We start from the raw sequence: 19,497 nt of genomic DNA, 5'->3' as shown, positions 1-19,497 counted from the left end.
ACTGTAGCATTGAGAGAAAGAAAGAGAGAGAACGTGACATTTCCATGGAAAACTGAAAGCTTCTGAGCTTGATTTTTTTATATTCGTAACTCCAACAAAAATTCTAATCCGGTAAAAGTATTTGTATCTTTCTCCTCTACGTGTTGGTGTCATTTTCGTTTGGCAAAAATTGACGGTGACATAGCTCTCTCATTCCTCTTGAGTTCGGCCAATTGGAGTTTTAGGAGGCACATATGATTTCTGATGTTTTCGTCTTCAGTAGCTTGGTCAGAAAGCTTCTTCGGAGCTTTCGTTGTTTTGATTTTGTACGGTGGTAGGGTTTGGTAATTTTATAATAATTAAATATGAATTTGATAAGTGAATGTTGATTTGGTTGATTATTGATTGAGTTTGAATGAGTTTATGTTGAATTATTATTGTTGCCTGTGATTTGTTGGTTTGGCTATGAGAACCAGCTCAGCTGTGGTTATTTTAATGGTTTTGGGGACTGTTGTGATGTGGTATTTTGAGAAAATTGATGAGATTTATTGGTTAAAAGATTAAATTAAAAGTTGAGAAAAATCGGTAATCGAAAGACTCAAAAACAGATTTAAAGTCAAATATATATTTTGAAAGATCACAAGAGAAGGTTTAAATTTTGAAAAGAATATTTTTCACCAACACAAATATTATTTTTGAATATAAAAATATAATTTGATAAAAAGATCAGAGTTAAATTTACAATTATATAAGTTTTTGGGTATTTTGGGTAATAAATAAAGTTTATGGGTAAAATAGATATTTCATAAAAATTCAGAGTTATTTTTATAAATTTGAAAATATGTGAGGGTTCAAATATAATTTTATAAAATGTCAAGGTTAAAAATAGAATATTAAAAATTTCGTGAATTAGAAAGTAATTAATAAAAGTTTAAAACTAAGGTTTTATAAACTAAGTTTTAAGAAAAGATATATATATATATATATATATATATTATTTATTATTTAAAATATCTTATTTATATTATTGATATTATTATTTTATTAAGAATATTATCTAGTAAAGATATTATTAGTGTTATCATAAGACAGAAAAGAGCAAACAGAGTGATCTTAAAAGCTTTAGAGAATGCAGATTTAATTAAAGAACTTTATAATTGATTTCCATAAGACACTTAAGGAAATGTGAGGAAATAATACGAAGATAAATTATATTGTGAAATGATAACAGAGAAAAGAAAGAAAGAATGAATGAAAATAAAATGAGATAAGTAAAGATATGGTGGTGAGTCCACTGTGATTCGCTTTCCAGAGATACATCGGCCACTCCAGAGGATGGTCGCACTTGTAAGACAGAGGTTACTTACAGAGGTTATGACACTAAAAGCAAAACTCAGACATGGGTTACTGAGTTAAGTGAAAATATAATTTAATAAATAACGGAGAACAAAAGAATTAAAAGAATAAAATAATAATAATAATAAAGAACCTCTGCCACAAGAGAGCAGAGAGCAAATATTAAAAGAATCTAAAGAACCTCTGCCACAGGATAGCAGAAGGCTGGAATGAAAGAATGTATTAACTAGATGGATCTCTGCCACAGTAGAGCAGAGAACAAAGATTAAAATAGAGTTAAATGCTGTTTGGGCCTTAGTGCCAAGTGTCTAGTGGGGACGGCGATACGTAACGCTCACTGGAGACTGAAAGGAAGATTCCCCCATGAGGACGGTGATGCGTAACTGGTGCACAAAATTGTGATCTCTAACAATGGCATTAAACTTGGTATGCGCATCTACTAACTCAGCACTTTCTCACAACTTCGCACAACTAACCAGCAAGTGCACTGGGTCGTCCAAGTAATAAACCTTACGTGAGTAAGGGTCGATCCCACGAAGATTGTTGGTATGAAGCAAGCTATAGTCATCTTGTAGATCTCAGTTAGGCTGATTCAAATGATTATGGAGTTTTCGAAAGTAATAATAAATAAAACATAAAATAAAGATAGAAATACTTATGTAAATCATTGGTGGAAATTCAAATAAGTGTATGGAGATGCTTTGTCCCTGTTGAATCTCTGCAACATACTGCTTTCTTACTTTCAATCCTTTATACTCCTTTCCATGGCAAGCTGTATGTAGGGCATCACCGTTGTCAATGGCTACTTCCCATCCTCTCAGTGAAAAAGGTCCAAATGCTCTTGTTACAGCACGGCTAATCATCTGTCGGTTCTCGATCATGTCGGAATAGAATCCCTTGATTCTTTTCCGTTTGTCATCATGCCTAACAATCGCGAGTTTAAAGCTCATAACAGTCATTCAATCCTTGAATCCTACTCGGAATACCACAGACAAGGTTTAGACCTTCCGGATTCTCAGGAATGGCCGCCAATAATTCTAGCTTAATCTATAGTGTGTAGAAACTCCACCGTTGAAAATACATAAGTGATGAAGGTCCAGGCATGGCCGAATGGCCAGCCCCCATGAATGATCAAAAGATCGAATGGTCAAGAGACTATACTGTCAAAGACCTGTAGTACAATAGTAAAAAGTTCTATTTATACTAAACTAGTTACTAGAGTTTACAGAAATAAGTAATTGATGCAGAAATCCACTTCCGGGTCCTACTTGGTGTGTGCTTGGGCTGAGCTTGAGCTTTACACATGCAGAGGCTTCTCTTGGAGTTAAACACCAAGTTGTAACGTGTTTTTGGCGTTTAACTCTGGTTTATGACGTGTTTCTGGCGTTTGACTCCAGAATGCAGCATGGAACTGGCGTTGAACGCCAGTTTACGTCGTCTAATCTCGTATAAATTATAGACTATTATATATTTCTGGAAAGCTCTGAATGTCTACTTTTTCACGCTGTTGAGAGCGCACCATTTGAAGTTCTGTAGCTCCAGAAAATTCATTTCGAGTGCAGGGAGGTCAGAATCCAATAGCATCAACAGTCCTTTGTCAGCCTCCTTATCAGAGTTTTGCTCAGGTCCCTCAATTTCAGCCAGAAAATACCTGAAATCAAAAAAAAAAAAACACAAACTCATAGTAAGGTCCAGAAATGTGAATTTTACATAAAAACTAATGATAATATCCCTAAAAGTAGCTAGATCCTACTAAAAACTACCTAAAAATAATGCCAAAATGCGTATAAATTATCCGCTCATCACAACACCAAACTTAAATTGTTGCTTGTTCCCAAGCAACTGAAAATCAAATAGGATAAAAAGAATAGAATATACTATAAATCCCAAAATATCAATGAATATTAGTTCTAATTAGATGAGCGGGACTTGTAGCTTTTTGCTTCTGAACAATTTTGGCATCACACTTTATCCTTTGAAGTTCAGAATGATTGGCTTCTATAGGAACTCAGAGTTCAGATAGTGTTAATTGATTCTTCTAGTTAAGTATGTTGATTCTTGAACACAGCTACTGATGAGCGGATAATTTATACGCTTTTTGGCATTGTTTTTAGGTAGTTTTTAGTAGGATCTAGCTAATTTTAGGGATGTTTTTATTAGTTTTTATGCTAAATTCACATTTCTGGACTTTACTATGAGTTTGTGTGTTTTTCTGTGATTTCAGGTAATTTCTGGCTGAAATTGAAGGACCTAAGCAAAACTCTGATAAAAGGCTGACAAAGGACTGCTGATGCTGTTGGATTTTGACCTCCCTGCACTCGAAATGGATTTTCTAGAGATATAGAACTCTAAATGGCGCGCTCTCAACGCAGTTAGAAAGTAGACATCCAAAACTTTCCAGCAATATATAATAGTCCATACTTTATTCGTGATTAGATGATGTAAACTGGCGCTCAATGCCAGTTTCAAGCTGCATTCTGGAGTCAAACGCCAGAAACACGTCACGAACCAGAGTTGAACGCCAAAAACACGTTACAACTTGGCGTTCAACTCCAAAAGAAGCCTCTACACGTGTAAAGCTCAAGCTCAGCCCAAGCACACACCAAGTGGGTCCCGGAAGTGGATTTCTGCATCAATTACTTACTTCTGTAAACCCTAGTAGCTAGTCTAGTATAAATAGGACTTTTTACTATTGTATTCAGAGTCTTTTGATTGGAAGGTTTTTTGACCGATCCTGGATTCTGAATTGTATTTTTGATCAGGTGATTACTTTTGGGGGCCTGGCCATTCGGCCATGCCTGAACCTTCATCACTTATGTATTTTCAACGGTGGAGTTTCTATACACCATAGATTAAGGGTGTGGAGCTCTGCTGTACCTCAAGTTTTAATGTAATTACTACTATTTTCTATTCAATTCAGCTATTCTTGTTCTAAGATATTCATTGCACTTCAACATGATAAATGTGATGATCCGTGACACTCATCATCATTCTTACCTATGAACGCGTGACTGACAACCACTTCCGTTCTACTTTAGACCGGGCGCATATCTCTTGGATTCCTTAATCAGAATCTTCGTGGTATAAGCTAGATTGATGGCGGCATTCATGAGAATCTGGAAAGTCTAAACCTTATCTGTGGTATTCCGAGTAGGATTCAGGGATTGAATGACTGTGACGAGATTCAAACTCACGATTGTTGGGCATGATGACAAACGCAAAAGTATCAAGGGATTCTATTCCAACATGATCGAGAATCGATAGATGATTAGTCGTACCGTGACAGAGCATTTGGACCTTTTTCACTGAGAGGATGGGATGTAGCAATTGACAACGGTGATGCCCTACATACAGCTTGCCATGGAAAGGAGTAAGAAGGATTGGATGAAAGCAGTAGGAAGGCAGAGATTCAAAAAGGACACAGCATCTCCATGCACTTATCTGAAATTGCCACCATTGATTACATGAGTAACTCTATCTTTATTTTCTACTTTATTTATTATTCGAAAACTCCATAAGCATTTATTATCCGCCTAACTGAGATCTACAAGATGACCATAGCTTGCTTCATACCAATAATCTCCGTGGGATCGACCCTTACTCACGCAAGGTATTACTTGGACGACCCAGTGCACTTGCTGGTTAGTTTTGCGGAGTTGTAACTAAGTGTGATTCACGTTTGAGAGCGCTACCAAATTTTTGGTGCCATTGTTGATGATCACAATTCCGTGCACCAAGTTTTTAGCGCCGTTGCCGGGGATTGTTCGAGTTTGGACAACTAACGGTTCATTTTGTTATTCAGATTAGGTAATTTTCTTTTTGTTTTATTTTCGAAAAAAAATTTTCAAAAATCTTTCAAAAATTTTTCCTTTTGTTTTCAAAAATTTTCTAAATTTTTAAAGAATGAATTCTAGATTTTCATGGTAACATGTTGAAGTCTGGCTGGCTGAAAAGCCATATCCAAAATTCTTTTGGATTGAGGCTTCCAACCATCAGCATAGAGGCAAGTTAATTGGAATACCAGCTGTTGTATGCTTGACTTATATCCGAAAACTGGCTGGCTATTAAGCCATGCCCAACCCTTGGATTGGAGCTTTAGGCTAACATTGAAAGATTCCTGGAATTCTTCTTAAAATTTTTGAATTTCTTACTTTCTTTTTCCTATATATTTTTTTGAAATTAATAAAAAAAATACAAAAAAAATTCATAAAATCATAAAAACCAAAAATATTTTGTGTCTCTTGTTTAAGTCTTGAGTCAACTTTTAAGTTTGGTGTCAATTGCATATTCATATTGTTCTTGCATTTTTTCGAAAAATTCATGCATTCATGGTGTTCTTCATGATCTCCAAGTTGTTCTTGGTAAGTCTTCTTGTTTGATCTTGATGTTTTCTTGTTTTGTGTCTTTTGTTATTTTTCATCTGCATCTTTGCATTCATATTTTCTAAGCATTAAAGATTTCTAAGTTTGGTGTCTTGCATGTTTTCTTTGCATCAAAAATTTTTTTCAAAAATATGTTCTTGATATTCATCATGATCTTCAAAATGTTTTGGTGTTCATCTTGACATTCATAGTGCTCTTGCATGCATCATATGTTTTGATCCAAAATTTTCATGTTTTTGGTCATATTTGTGTTTTTCTCTCTCTTCATTAAAAATTCAAAAATAAAAAAATATCTTTTCCTTATTTTACTCCTAATTTTCGAAAATTTGAGTTGACTTAGTTAAAAAATTTTAAAACTTAGCTATTTCCTATAAGTCAAGTCAAATTTTCAATTTTAAAAATCCTATCTTTTCAAAACTTTTTCAAAAATCAAATCTTTTTCATTTTTATCTTATGATTTTCGAAAATTTAAAAATATTTTTCAAAAATCTTTTTCTTAATTTTATCTTTATTTTCAAAAATTATGCTAACAATTAATGTGATTGATTCAAAAATTTGAAAGTTTGTTACTTTCTTGTTAAGAAAGGTTCAATCTTTAAATTCTAGAATCATATCTTTTAGTTTCTTGTTAGTCAAGTAATTAATTTTAATTTTAAAACTTAAATCTATCTTATCTTATCTTTTATATCATATCTTTTTCAAAATTTTATCTTTTTCAAAAATTTGATTTTAAAATATCTTTTCTAACTTCTTATCTTCTTAACTTTTCAAATTTGATTTTCAAATCTTTTTCAACTAACTATTTGACTTTTTGTTTGTTTCTTATCTTTTTCAAAATCACCTAACAACTTTTCTCTCTCTCTAATTTTCGAAAATACCTCCCTCTTTTTCAAAAATTCTTTTTTAATTAATTAATTATTTTAAATTTTAATTTTATTTCATATCTTTATTTTCGAAAATCATTTAACTCCTTTTTAAAATTTAATTTCAAAAATTTCTCCCTCTCTCATCTTTTCCTATGTATTTATTCATTTACTAATACCTCTCTTCACTTCTCTTCATCTCAAATCACTGCCCCAATCCTTACACTTGTGTTTGGATTCTCCTTTCTTTATTCCCTTCTTCTTCTACTAATAATAAGGAACCTCTTTACTGTGACATAGAGGATTCCTCTTCTTTTTCTGTTCTCTTCTCTTTCATATGAGCAGGAACAAGGAAAAAGGCATTCTTGTTGAAGCTGATCCAGAGCCTGAAAGGACTCTGAAGAGGAAACTAAGAGAAGCTAAATTACAACAATCCAGAGACAACCTTGCAGAAATTTTCGAACAAGAAAAGGAGATGGCAGCCGAACCTAACAACAATAATGCAAGAAGGATGCTTGGTGATTATACCACACGTACGTCCAAGTTTGATGGAAGAAGCATCTCAATTCCTACCATAAGAGCAAACAATTTTGAGCTGAAACCTCAATTAGTTGCTGATGAGCGGATAATTTGTACGCTTTTTGGCATTGTTTTTAGTATGTTTCTAGTAGGATTTAGTTAGTTTTTAGTATATTTTTATTAGTTTTTAGTTAAAATTCACTTTTCTGGACTTTACTATGAGTTTGTGTGTTTTTCTGTGATTTCAGGTATTTTCTGGCTGAAATTGAGGGACCTGAGCAAAAATCTGATTCAGAGACTGAAAAGGACTGCAGATGCTGTTGGATTCTGACCTCCCTGCACTCGAAGTGGATTTTCTGGAGCTACAGAAGCCCAATTGGCGCGCTCTCAACGGTGTTGGAAAGTAGACATCCTGGGCTTTCCAGCAATATATGATAGTCCATACTTTGCCCAAGATTTGATGGCCCAAACCGGCGTTCAAAGTCACCTTCAGATTTCCCAGCGTTAAACGCCGGAACTGGCACCAAAGTGGGAGTTAAACGCCCAAACTGGCATAAAAACTGGCGTTTAACTCCAAGAAGAGTCTCTACACGAAAATTCTTCAATGCTCAGCCCAAGCACACACCAAGTGGGCCCGGAAGTGGATTTTTATGTCATTTACTCATCTTTGTAATTCTTAAGCTACTAGTTCCCTATAAATAGGACCCTTTACTATTGTATTTTTCATCTTCGGACATCTAGTTCTTAGATCAGATCTTGGTTCTTCTGGTTCCCTCTTTGGGACCGAAGCCAATGATCACTCTTGTTCTTATGTATTTTCAACGGTGGAGTTTCTACACACCATAGATTAAGGTGTGGAGCTCTACTGTACCTCGAGTATAAATGCAATTACTATTGTTCTTCTATTCAATTCCACTTGTTCTTGTTCTAAGATATCACTTGTTCTTCAACTTGATGAATGTGATGATCCGTGACACTCATCATCATTCTAACCTATGAACGTGTGCTTGACAACCACCTCCGTTCTACCTTAGATTGGGTGGATATCTCTTGGATTCTTTAACTGGAATCTTCGTGGTATAAGCTAGAACTGATGGCGGCATTCAAGAGAATCCGGAAGGTCTAAACCTTGTCTGTGGTATTCTGAGTAGGATTCAATGATTGAATGACTGTGACGAGCTTCAAACTCCTGAGGGCGGGGCGTTAGTGACAGACGCAAAAGAATCACTGGATTCTATTCCGGCCTGATTGAGAACCGACAGATGGATAGCCGTGCCGTGACAGGGTGCGTTGAACATTTCCACTGAGAGGATGGGAGGTAGCCACTGACAACGGTGAAACCCTTGCATACAGCTTGCCATGGAAAGGAGTAAGAAGGATTGGATGAAGACAGTAGGAAAGCAGAGAGATGGAAGGGACCAAGCATCTTCATACGCTTATCTGAAATTCCTACCAATGAATTACATAAGTATCTCTATCTTTATCTTTATGTTTTATTCGTATATCACCCATAACCATTTGAGTTTGCCTGACTAAGATTTACAAGGTGACCATAGCTTGCTTCATACCAACAATCTCTGTGGGATCGACCCTTACTCGCGTAAGGTTTATTACTTGGATGACCCAGTACACTTGCTGGTTAGTTGTGCGAAGTTGTAGTGATCACGATTTCGCCCACCAAGTTTTTGGCGCCGTTGCCGGGGATTGTTTTGTGTATGGACAACTGACGGTTCATCTTGTTGCTTAGATTAGGTATTTTTCAGAGTTCTTAAGAATGAATTCTAGTGTTTCAAGGTGATGTTCTTATCATCACCAAAGCTGATTGATTCTCATCAATTTAGCTCTTGAATGCAATGTCCTGCTGAAGCTTGGCTAGCCATGTCTAATTTCTTTAGACTAAAGCTTTAGACTAACATTGCATGATTCCTGGAATTCTCATTAAGAATTTTGATATCTTTATTTTCTTTTCCACTTAATTTTCGAAAAAAAAACCAAAAAAATTACAAAATCATAAAAACCAAAAATATTGTATGTTTCTTGTTGAGTCTTGTGTCTCATATTAAGTTTGGTGTCAATTGCATGTTTCTGTTCTTCTTACATTCATTCATGTGTCTTAAGTGATCTTCAAGATGTTCTTGATGATTTCCTTGCTCTGATCTTTAAATTCTCTTGTCTTGAGTATTTTTGTTGTTTGTCATATGCATTCTCATTTTGTTAGTGTCAGTAGTATACAAATTGCTAAGTTTGGTGTCTTGCATGCATTGTTATTTGATTTTAGTTGCATTTTAATTATTCCTCATTATTAAAAATCCAAAAATAGTTCTAATTTGTGTCTTTTCAAGTCAATAACACAGAGAATTGAAGATTCAGAACATACAGCAGAGGAATTATACAGAAAAAGCTGGGCGTTCGAAACGCCCAGTGAAGAAGGGCAAACTGGCGTTTAAACGCCAGCCAGGGTGCCTGGTTGGGCGTTTAACGCCCAAAAAGGTAGTGCATTGGGCGTTAAACACCAGAATGTGCACCATTTTGGGCGTTTAACGCCAGGATGGCACAAGAGGGAAGATTCTGTTTTTAATGCAAATTTTTTCAAGTTTTCAAAGTTTTTCAAAATCAAATCTTTTTCAAATCAAATCTTTTCAATCAAATGTTTTCAAAATCAATTTCTCTCCTTTTTCAAAGATACTTGCTAACAATTAATGATTTGATTGAACAATTCAAGTATGTTGCCTTTTCTGTTGAGAAAGTTTTAATGTTTGAATCATATCTTTTCTTGTTAGGCAAGTCATTAATTTTTAAAATCAAATCTTTTTAAATTGTTTTCAAATCATATCTTTTCAATCATATCTTTTTAAAACCATAACTTTTCAATCAAATCTTTTTAATCACATCTTTTTCAAAATAGTTTTCAATCATATCTTTTTAATTTCTAATTTCAAAATCTTTTTCAAAAATCACTTGATTTCTTTCCCACTTTTAGTTTTCGAAAATTATCAATCAATTTTTCAAAATGTTTTAAAAAATGTTTTTTTTATTTTCGAAAATTTCTTCCCCTCTTCTCACATCCTTCTATTTATGGAGTAACACTCCTCCTCAATGCATAATTCGAACTCTATCTCACTAAGTTCGAATTCTTCTACCTCTTTCTTCTATTTTTCTGTTCCTCTGACACCTCAAGGAATCTCTATACTGTGACATAGAGGATTCCATATTTTCTTGTTCTCTTCTCTTTCATATGAGCAGGTGCAAAGACAAAAGCATTCTTGTTGAAGCTGACCCTGAACCTGAAAGGACCTTGAAGCAAAAGCTAAGAGAAGCTAAGGCACAACTCTCTGTAGAGGACCTAACAGAAATCTTCAAAGAAGAAGAACCCATGGCAGCCGAAACAACAACAATGCTAACAACGCAAGGAAGGTGCTGGGTGACTTTACTGCACCTACTCCCGACTTCTATGGGAGAAGCATCTCTATCACTGCCATTGGAGCAAACAACTTTGAGCTTAAGCCTCAATTAGTTTCTCTAATGCAACAGAATTGCAAGTTCCATGGACTTCCATTGGAAGATCCTCATCAGTTCTTAGCTGAATTCTTGCAAATTTGTGACACTGTCAAGACTAATGGGGTTGACCCTGAGGTCTACAGACTTATGCTATTCCCTTTTGCTGTAAGAGACAGAGCTAGGACATGGTTGGACTCACAACCTAAAGAAAGCCTGAACTCTTGGGAAAAGCTAGTCAATGCCTTCTTGGCAAAGTTTTCTCCACCTCAAAAATTGAGTAAGCTTAGAGTGGAAGTCCAAACCTTCAGACAGAAGGAAGGAGAATCCCTTTATGAAGCTTGGGAAAGATACAAACAATTGATCAGAAAGTGTCCCTCTGACATGCTTTCTGAATGGAGCATCATAGGTATTTTCTATGATGGTCTCTCTGAACTATCCAAGATGTCTTTGGATAGCTCTGCTGGAGGATCTCTTCATTTGAAGAAGATGCCTGCAGAAGCTCAAGAGCTAATTGAAATGGTTGCAAATAACCAATTCATGTACACTTCTGAAAGGAATCCTGTGAACAATGGGACAAATCAGAAGAAAGGAGTTCTTGAGATTGATACTCTGAATGCCATACTGGCTCAGAACAAAATATTGACTCAGCAAGTCAATTTGATTTCTCAAAGTCTGTCTGGAATGCAAAATGTGCCAAGCAGTACTAAGGATGCTTCATCTGAAGAAGAAGCTTATGATCCTGAGAACCCTTCAATGGAAGAGGTGAATTACCTGGGAGAACCCTATGGAAACACCTATAATTCTTCATGGAGAAATCATCCAAATTTCTCATGGAAGGATCAACAGAGACCTCAACAAGGTTTCAACAACAATAATGGTGGAAGAAACAGGTTTAGCAATGGCAAGCCTTTTCCATCATCTTCTCAGCAACAGACAGAGAATTCTAAGCAGGGCCACTCTGACTTAGCAACCATGGTCTCTGATCTAATCAAAACCACTCAAAGTTTTATGACTGAAACAAGGTCCTCCATTAGAAACTTGGAGGCACAAGTGGGACAGCTGAGCAAGAAAATTACTGAACTCCCTCCTAGTACTCTTCCGAGCAATACAGAAGAAAATCCAAAAGGGGAGTGCAAGGCCATCAACATGGCCGAATTTGGAGAGGAAGGAGAGGCAGTGAACGCCACTGAGGAAGACCTCAATGGACGTCTACTGGCCTCCACTGAGTTCCCTAATGAGGAACCATGGGAATCTAAGGCTCAAAATGAGACCATAGAGATTCCATTGGACTTACTTCTGCCATTCATGAGCTCTGATGAGTATTCTTCCTCTGAAGAGGATGAGTATGTCACTGAAGAGCAAGTTGCTAAATACCTTGGAGCAATCATGAAGCTAAATGACAAGTTATTTGGTAATGAGACTTGGGAGAATGAACCTCCTTTGCTCACCAAAGAATTGGATGACTTGTCTAGGCAGAGATTACCTCAAAAGAGACAAGATCCTGGGAAGTTTTCAATACCTTGTACCATAGGCACCATGACCTTCAAGAAGGCTCTGTGTGACTTAGGGTCAAGTGTAAACCTCATGCCTCTCTCTATAATGGAGAAGCTAGGGATCTTTGAGGTACAAGCTGCAAGAATCTCACTAGAGATGGTAGACAATTCAAAGAAACAAGCTTATGGACTTGTAGAGGATGTTCTGGTAAAGGTTGAAGACCATTACATCCCTGCTGATTTCATAGTCCTAGAGACTGGGAAGTGCATGGATGAATCCATCATCCTTGGCAGACCCTTCCTAGCCACAGCAAAGGCTGTGATTGATGTTGACAGAGGTGAATTGATCATTCAAGTGAATGAAGAATCCTTTGTGTTTAAGGCCCAAGAATACCCCTCTGTCACCATGGAGAGGAAGCATGAAGAGCTTTTCTCAAAGCAGAGTCAAACAGAGCCCCCACAGTCAAACTCTAAGTTTGGTGTTGGGAGGCCACAACCAAACTCTAAGTTTGGTGTTGAACCCCCACATTCAAACTCTAAGTTTGGTGTTGGGAGGTTCCAACATGGCTCTGAGCATTTGTGAGGCTCCATGAGAGCCCACTGTCAAGCTACTGACATTAAAGAAGCGCTTGTTGGGAGGCAACCCAATGTTATATTTTATCTATTTTCTTTTGATATTTTATGTTTTCTGTAGGTTGATGATCATGAGAAGTCACAAAATCAATTGAAAAAGAGAAAACAGAATGAAAAACAGGAAGAAAAACAGCACACCCTGGAGGAAGAACCTACTGGCGTTTAAACGCCAGTAAGGCTAGCAGATGGGCGTTTAACGCCCAGTCTGGCACCATTCTGAGCGTTTAACGCCAGAAAGGGGCACCAGACTGGCGTTAAACGCCAGAAAAGGGCAAGCACTTGGCGTTAAACGCCAAAAATGGGCACCAGCCCGGCGTTTAACGCCAGAATTGGCTCAAAACGCATTTTTGCATGCCATTTGGTGCAGGGATGACTTTTCCTTGACACCTCAGGATCTGTGGACCCCACAGGATCCCCACCATAAAAAAGCAATCCACCTCTTTTTACCCCACCACCCTCATTCTTCTTCACCCATTCACCAATCACCTCAATACCTCTTCCCCAAAAACCCTTCACCTATCAAATCCCATCTTTCTCTTCACCACTCACATCCATCCTTCATAAAACCCCACCTACCTCACCATTCAAATTCAAACCACTTTCCCTCCCAAACCCACCCCCTCATAGCCGAAACCTACCGCTCTCTTCACCCTATATAAACCCATCTTCATTCCTTCATTTTCACACAACCTAAACACTACTTCTCCCCCTTTGGCCGAAACATAAGCCTCCTCCATCTCCTCCATTTTCTTCTTCTTCTACTCTATTCATTTTTCTTTTGCTCGAGGACGAGCAAACCTTTTAAGTTTGGTGTGGTAAAAGCGTTGCTTTTCGTTTTTCCATAACCATTTATGACATCCAAGGCCGGAGAAACCTCTAGAAAGAGGAAAGGGAAGGCAAAAGCTTCCACCTCCGAGTCATGGGAGATGGAGAGATTCATCTCAAGGGTGCATCAAGACCACTTCTATGAAGTTGTGGCCTTGAAGAAGGTGATCCCCGAGGTCCCTTTCAAACTCAAAAAGAGTGAATATCCGGAGATCCGACATGAGATTCGAAGAAGAGGTTGGAAAGTTCTCACCAACCCCATTCAACAAGTCGGAATCTTAATGTTTCAAGAGTTCTATGCCAATGCATGGATCACCAAGAGCCATGATCAAAGTGTGAACCCGAACCCAAAGAATTGGCTTACAATAGTTTGGGGGAAATACTTAGATTTTAGTCCGGAAAATGTGAGGTTGGCATTCAACTTGCCCATGATGCAAGGAGATGAACATCCTTACACAAGAAGGGTCAACTTTGATCAAAGGTTGGACCAAGTCCTCACTGACATTTGTGAAGAGGGCGCCCAATGGAAGAGAGATTCAAGAGGGAAGCCGGTTCAATTAAGAAGGCATGACCTCAAGCCCGTGGCTAGAGGATGGTTGGAGTTTATCCAACGCTCAATCATTCCCACTAGCAACCGGTCTGAAGTTACTCTAGACCGGGCCATCATGATCCATAGCATCATGATTGGAGAAGAAGTAGAAGTTCATGAGGTTATAGCCCAAGAACTCTATAAGGTGGCGGACAAGTCCTCTACCTTAGCAAGGTTAGCCTTTCCTCATCTCATTTGTCACCTCTGTTATTCAGTTGGAGTTGACATAGAGGGAGACATCCTCATTGATGAGGACAAGCCCATCACTAAGAAAAGGATGGAACAAACAAAAGACCCCACTCATCATGAAATCCCTGAGATACCTCAAGGGATGCACTTTCCTCCACAAAACTATTGGGAGCAAATCAACACCTCCCTAGGAGAATTGAGTTCCAACATGGGACAACTAAGGGTGGAGCACCAAGAACATTCCATCCTCCTCCATGAAATTAGAGAGGATCAAAGAATCATGAGAGAGGAGCAACAAAGACAAGGAAGAGACATTGAGGAGCTCAAGCACTCCATAAGATCATCAAGAGGAAGAACAAGCCGCCATCACTGAGGTGGACCCGTTCTTTAATCTCCTTGTTCTTTATTTTCTTGTTTTTCGAATTTTCATGCTTATGTTTATCCATGTTTGTGTCTTATGATCATTAGTGTCTTAGTGTCTATGCCTTAAAGTTATGAATGTCCTATGGATCCATCACCTCTATTAAATAAAAAAAATGTTCTTAATTGAAAAAGAAAAGAATTGCATGAATTTTGAATTTTATAACAGTTTAATTATTTTGATGTGGTGGCAATACTTTTTGTTTTCTGAATGTATGCTTGAACAGTGCATATGTCTTTTGAATTTGTTGTTCATGAATGTTAAAATTGTTGGCTCTTGAAAGAATGATAAAAAAGGAGACATGTTACTGAGGATCTGAAAAATCATAAAAATGATTCTTGAAGCAAGAAAAAGCAGTGAATACAAAAAAAAAATAAAAAAAAAGGAAGGAGAAAAACGAAAAAAAAAGAGAAAGAAAAAAAAGAAAGAAATAAAGTTGTGATCCAAGGCAAAAAAGAGTGTGCTTAAGAACCCTGGACACCTCTAATTGGGGACTCTAGCAAAGCTGAGTCACAATCTGAAAAGGTTCACCCAATTATGTGTCTGTGGCATGTATGTATCCGGTGGTAATACTGGAAGACAGAGTGCTTTGGGCCACGGCCAAGACTCATAAAGTAGCTGTGTTCAAGAATCATCATACTTAACTAGGAGAATCAATAACACTATCCGGATTCTGAGTTCCTAAAGAAGCCAATCATTCTGAATTTCAAAGGATAGAGTGAGATGCCAAAACTGTTCAGAGGCAAAAAGCTAAAAGCCCCGCTCATCTAATTAATACTGATCTTCATAGATGTTTTTGGAATTCATTGCATATTCTCTTCTTTTTATCTTATTTGATTTTCAGTTGCTTGAGGACAAGCAACAATTTAAGTTTGGTGTTGTGATGAGCGGATAATTTGTACGCTTTTTGGCATTGTTTTTAGTATGTTTCTAGTAGGATTTAGTTAGTTTTTAGTATATTTTTATTAGTTTTTAGTTAAAATTCACTTTTCTGGACTTTACTATGAGTTTGTGTGTTTTTCTGTGATTTCAGGTATTTTCTGGCTGAAATTGAGGGACCTGAGCAAAAATCTGATTCAGAGACTGAAAAGGACTGCAGATGCTGTTGGATTCTGACCTCCCTGCACTCGAAGTGGATTTTCTAGAGCTACAGAAGCCCAATTGGCGCGCTCTCAACGGCGTTGGAAAGTAGACATCCTGGGCTTTCCAGCAATATATGATAGTCCATACTTTGCCCAATATTTGATGGCCCAAATCGGCGTTCAAAGTCACCTTCAGATTTCCCAGCGTTAAACGCCGGAACTGGCACCAAAGTGGGAGTTAAACGCCCAAACTGGCATAAAAACTGGCGTTTAACTCCAAGAAGAGTCTCTACACGAAAATGCTTCAATGCTCAGCCCAAGCACACACCAAGTGGGCCCGGAAGTGGATTTTTATGTCATTTACTCATCTTTGTAATTCTTAAGCTACTAGTTCCCTATAAATAGGACCCTTTACTATTGTATTTTTCATCTTTGGACATCTAGTTATTAGATCAGATCTTGGTTCTTCTGGTTCCCTCTTTGGGACCGAAGCCAATGATCACTCTTGTTCTTATGTATTTTCAACGGTGGAGTTTCTACACACCATAGATTAAGGTGTGGAGCTCTGCTGTACCTCGAGTATTAATGCAATTACTATTGTTCTTCTATTCAATTCCGCTTGTTCTTGTTCTAAGATATCACTTGTTCTTCAACTTGATAAATGTGATGATCCGTGACACTCATCATCATTCTCACCTATGAACGTGTGCCTGACAACCACCTCCGTTCTACCTTAGATTGGGTGGATATCTCTTGGATTCTTTAACCGGAATCTTCGTGGTATAAGCTAGAACTGATGGCGGCATTCAAGAGAATCCGGAAGGTCTAAACCTTGTCTGTGGTATTCTGAGTAGGATTCAATGATTGAATGACTGTGACGAGCTTCAAACTCCTGAGGGCGGGGCGTTAGTGACAGACGCAAAGAATCACTGGATTCTATTCCGGCTTGATTGAGAACCGACAGATGGTAGCCGTGCCGTGACAGGTGCGTTGAATATTTCCACTGAGAGGATGGGAGGTAGCCACTGACAACGGTGAAACCCTTGCATACAGCTTGCCATGGAAAGGAGTAAGAAGGATTGGATGAAGACAGTAGGAAAGCAGAGAGATGGAAGGGACCAAGCATCTTCATACGCTTATCTGAAATTCCTACCAATGAATTACATAAGTATCTCTATCTTTATCTTTATGTTTTATTCGTATATCACCCATAACCATTTGAGTTTGCCTGACTAAGATTTACAAGGTGACCATAGCTTGCTTCATACCAACAATCTCTGTGGGATCGACCCTTACTCGCGTAAGGTTTATTACTTGGACGACCCAGTACACTTGCTGGTTAGTTGTGCGAAGTTGTAGTGATCACAATTTCGCCCACCAGTTGCTCTAATGCAACAGAACTGCATGTTTCATGGACTTCCATCAGAAGATCCTTACCAGTTCTTAACTGAGTTCTTGCAGATCTGTGAGACTGTTAAGACTAATGGAGTAGATCCTGAAGTCTACATACTCATGCTTTTCCCTTTTGCTGTAAGAGACAGAGCTAGAACATGGTTGGACTCTCAACCTAAAGATAGCCTGGACTCCTGGGATAAGCTGGTCACGGCCTTCTTGGCTAAGTTCTTTCCTCCTCAAAAGCTGAGCAAGCTTAGAGTGGATGTTCAAACCTTCAAACAAAAAGATGGTGAATCCCTCTATGAAGCTTGGGAAAGATACAAACAGATGACCAAAAGATGTCCTTCTGACATGTTTTCAGAATGGACCATGATAGATATATTCTATTATGGTCTATCTGAGTTCTCTAAGATGTCATTGGACCATTCTGCAGGTGGATCCATTCACCTAAAGAAAACGCCTGCAGAAGCTCAAGAACTTATTGACATGGTTGCAAATAACCAGTTTATGTACACTTCTAAGAGGAATTCCGTGAATAATGGGACGCCTCAAAGGAAGGGAGTTCTTGAAATTGATGCTCTGAATGCCATATTGGCTCAGAACAAAATGTTGACTCATCAAGTCAACATGATTTCTCAAAGTCTGAATGGATTGCAAAATGCATCCAACAGCACTAAAGAGGCATCTTCTGAAGAAGAAGCTTATGATCCCGAAAACCCTGCAATGGCAGAGGTAAATTATATGGGTGAACCTTATGGAAACACCTATAATTCATCATGGAGAAATCATCCAAATTTTTTATGGAAGGATCAACAAAAGCCTCAACAAGGCTTTAATAATGGTGGAAGAAATAGGCTCAGTAATATCAAGCCTTACTCATCATCTTCTCAACAACAGATAGAGAATTATGAATAGAATACCTCTAACTTAGCAAATTTAGTCTCTGATCTGTCTAAGGCCACTTTAAGTTTCATGAATGAAACAAGGTCCTCCATTAGAAATCTGGAGGCACAAGTGGGCCAGCTGAGTAAAAAAATCACTGAAACCCCTCCTAGTACTCTCCCAAGCAATAATGAAGAAAATCCAAAAAGAGAGTGCAAGGCCATTGATATAATCAATATGGCCGAAACTAGAGAGGAAGGAGAGGATGTGAATCCCAATGAGGAAGACCTCATGGGACGTCTCTCAAGCAAGAAAGAGTTCCCTATTGAGGACCCACGGGAATCTAAGGCCCATATAGAGACCATAGAGATTCCATTAAACCTTCTTCTGCCATTCATGAGCTCTGAAGACTATTCTTCCTCTGAAGAGGATGAAGATGTAACTGAAGAGCAAGTTTCTCAATATCTAGGAGCTATCATGAAACTGAATGCCAAGTTATTTGGTAATGAGACTTAGGAAGGTGAACCTCCCTTGCTCATTAGTGAACTAGATACCTGGGTTCAGCAAACTTTACCTCAAAAGAGACAAGATCCTAGCAAATTCGTAATACCCTGTACCATAGGCACTATGACCTTTGAGAAAGCTCTGTATGACCTAGGGTCAGGCATAAATCTTATGCCACTCTCTGTAATGGAGAAGCTGGGGATCATTGAGGTACAGCCTGCCATATTTTCATTGCAAATGGCAGACAAGTTAGTAAGACAAGCTTATGGATTGGTAGAGGACGTGTTGGTAAAGGTTGAAGGCCTTTACATCCCTGCTGATTTCATAATCTTAGACACTAGGAAGGAGGAGGATGAATGCATCATCCTTGGAAGACCTTTCCTAGCCACAGAAAGAGCTGTTACAGATATTAATAGAGGAGAGTTAGTCCTTCAATTGAATAGGGACTACCTTGTGTTTAAGGCTCAAGGATCTTCTTCTTTAACAATGGAGAGGAAGCATGAAAAGCTTCTCTTAGTATAGAGTAAAACAAAGCCCCCACAATCAAACTCTAAGTTTGGTGTTAAATCCCCACATCCAAACTCTAAGTTTGGTGTTGGGAGTCTACAACATTGACCTGATCACCTGTGAGGCTCCATGAGAGCCCACTGTCAAGCTATTGACATTAAAGAAGCGCTTATTGGGAGGCAACCCAATTTTTATTTATCTAATTTTAGTTTTATTTTATTGTTCTTTCATGTTTTATTAGGTACATGATCATGTGGAGTCACAAAAAAATATTAAAATTAAAAGAAAAATCAAAAGTAGTAGAAGAAAAATCACACCCTGGAGGAAGGACTTACTGGCGTTTAAACGTCAGTAAGGAGCATCCGGCTGGCGTTCAACAC

The 19,497-nt window shown here is 37.8% G+C and overlaps 1 non-coding gene across 1 annotated transcript; it reads right to left on the bottom strand.

Moving 5' to 3' along the window:
- Positions 1–17,473: 17,473 nt before the first annotated feature.
- On the bottom strand, positions 17,474–17,577 carry LOC130971535 (small nucleolar RNA R71). Its single transcript, XR_009082749.1, has one exon. It is a non-coding gene; the product is annotated as a small nucleolar RNA R71 (small nucleolar RNA).
- Between the last annotated feature and the right edge of the window lie 1,920 nt (positions 17,578–19,497).

The sequence above is a fragment of the Arachis stenosperma genome, chromosome 3 (genome assembly GCF_014773155.1).
Source record: "Arachis stenosperma cultivar V10309 chromosome 3, arast.V10309.gnm1.PFL2, whole genome shotgun sequence".
Lineage (NCBI taxonomy): Eukaryota > Viridiplantae > Streptophyta > Magnoliopsida > Fabales > Fabaceae > Arachis > Arachis stenosperma.
The sequence above is the reverse complement of the archived record's forward strand: the minus strand, read 5'-3'. Positions and strand labels throughout refer to the sequence as shown.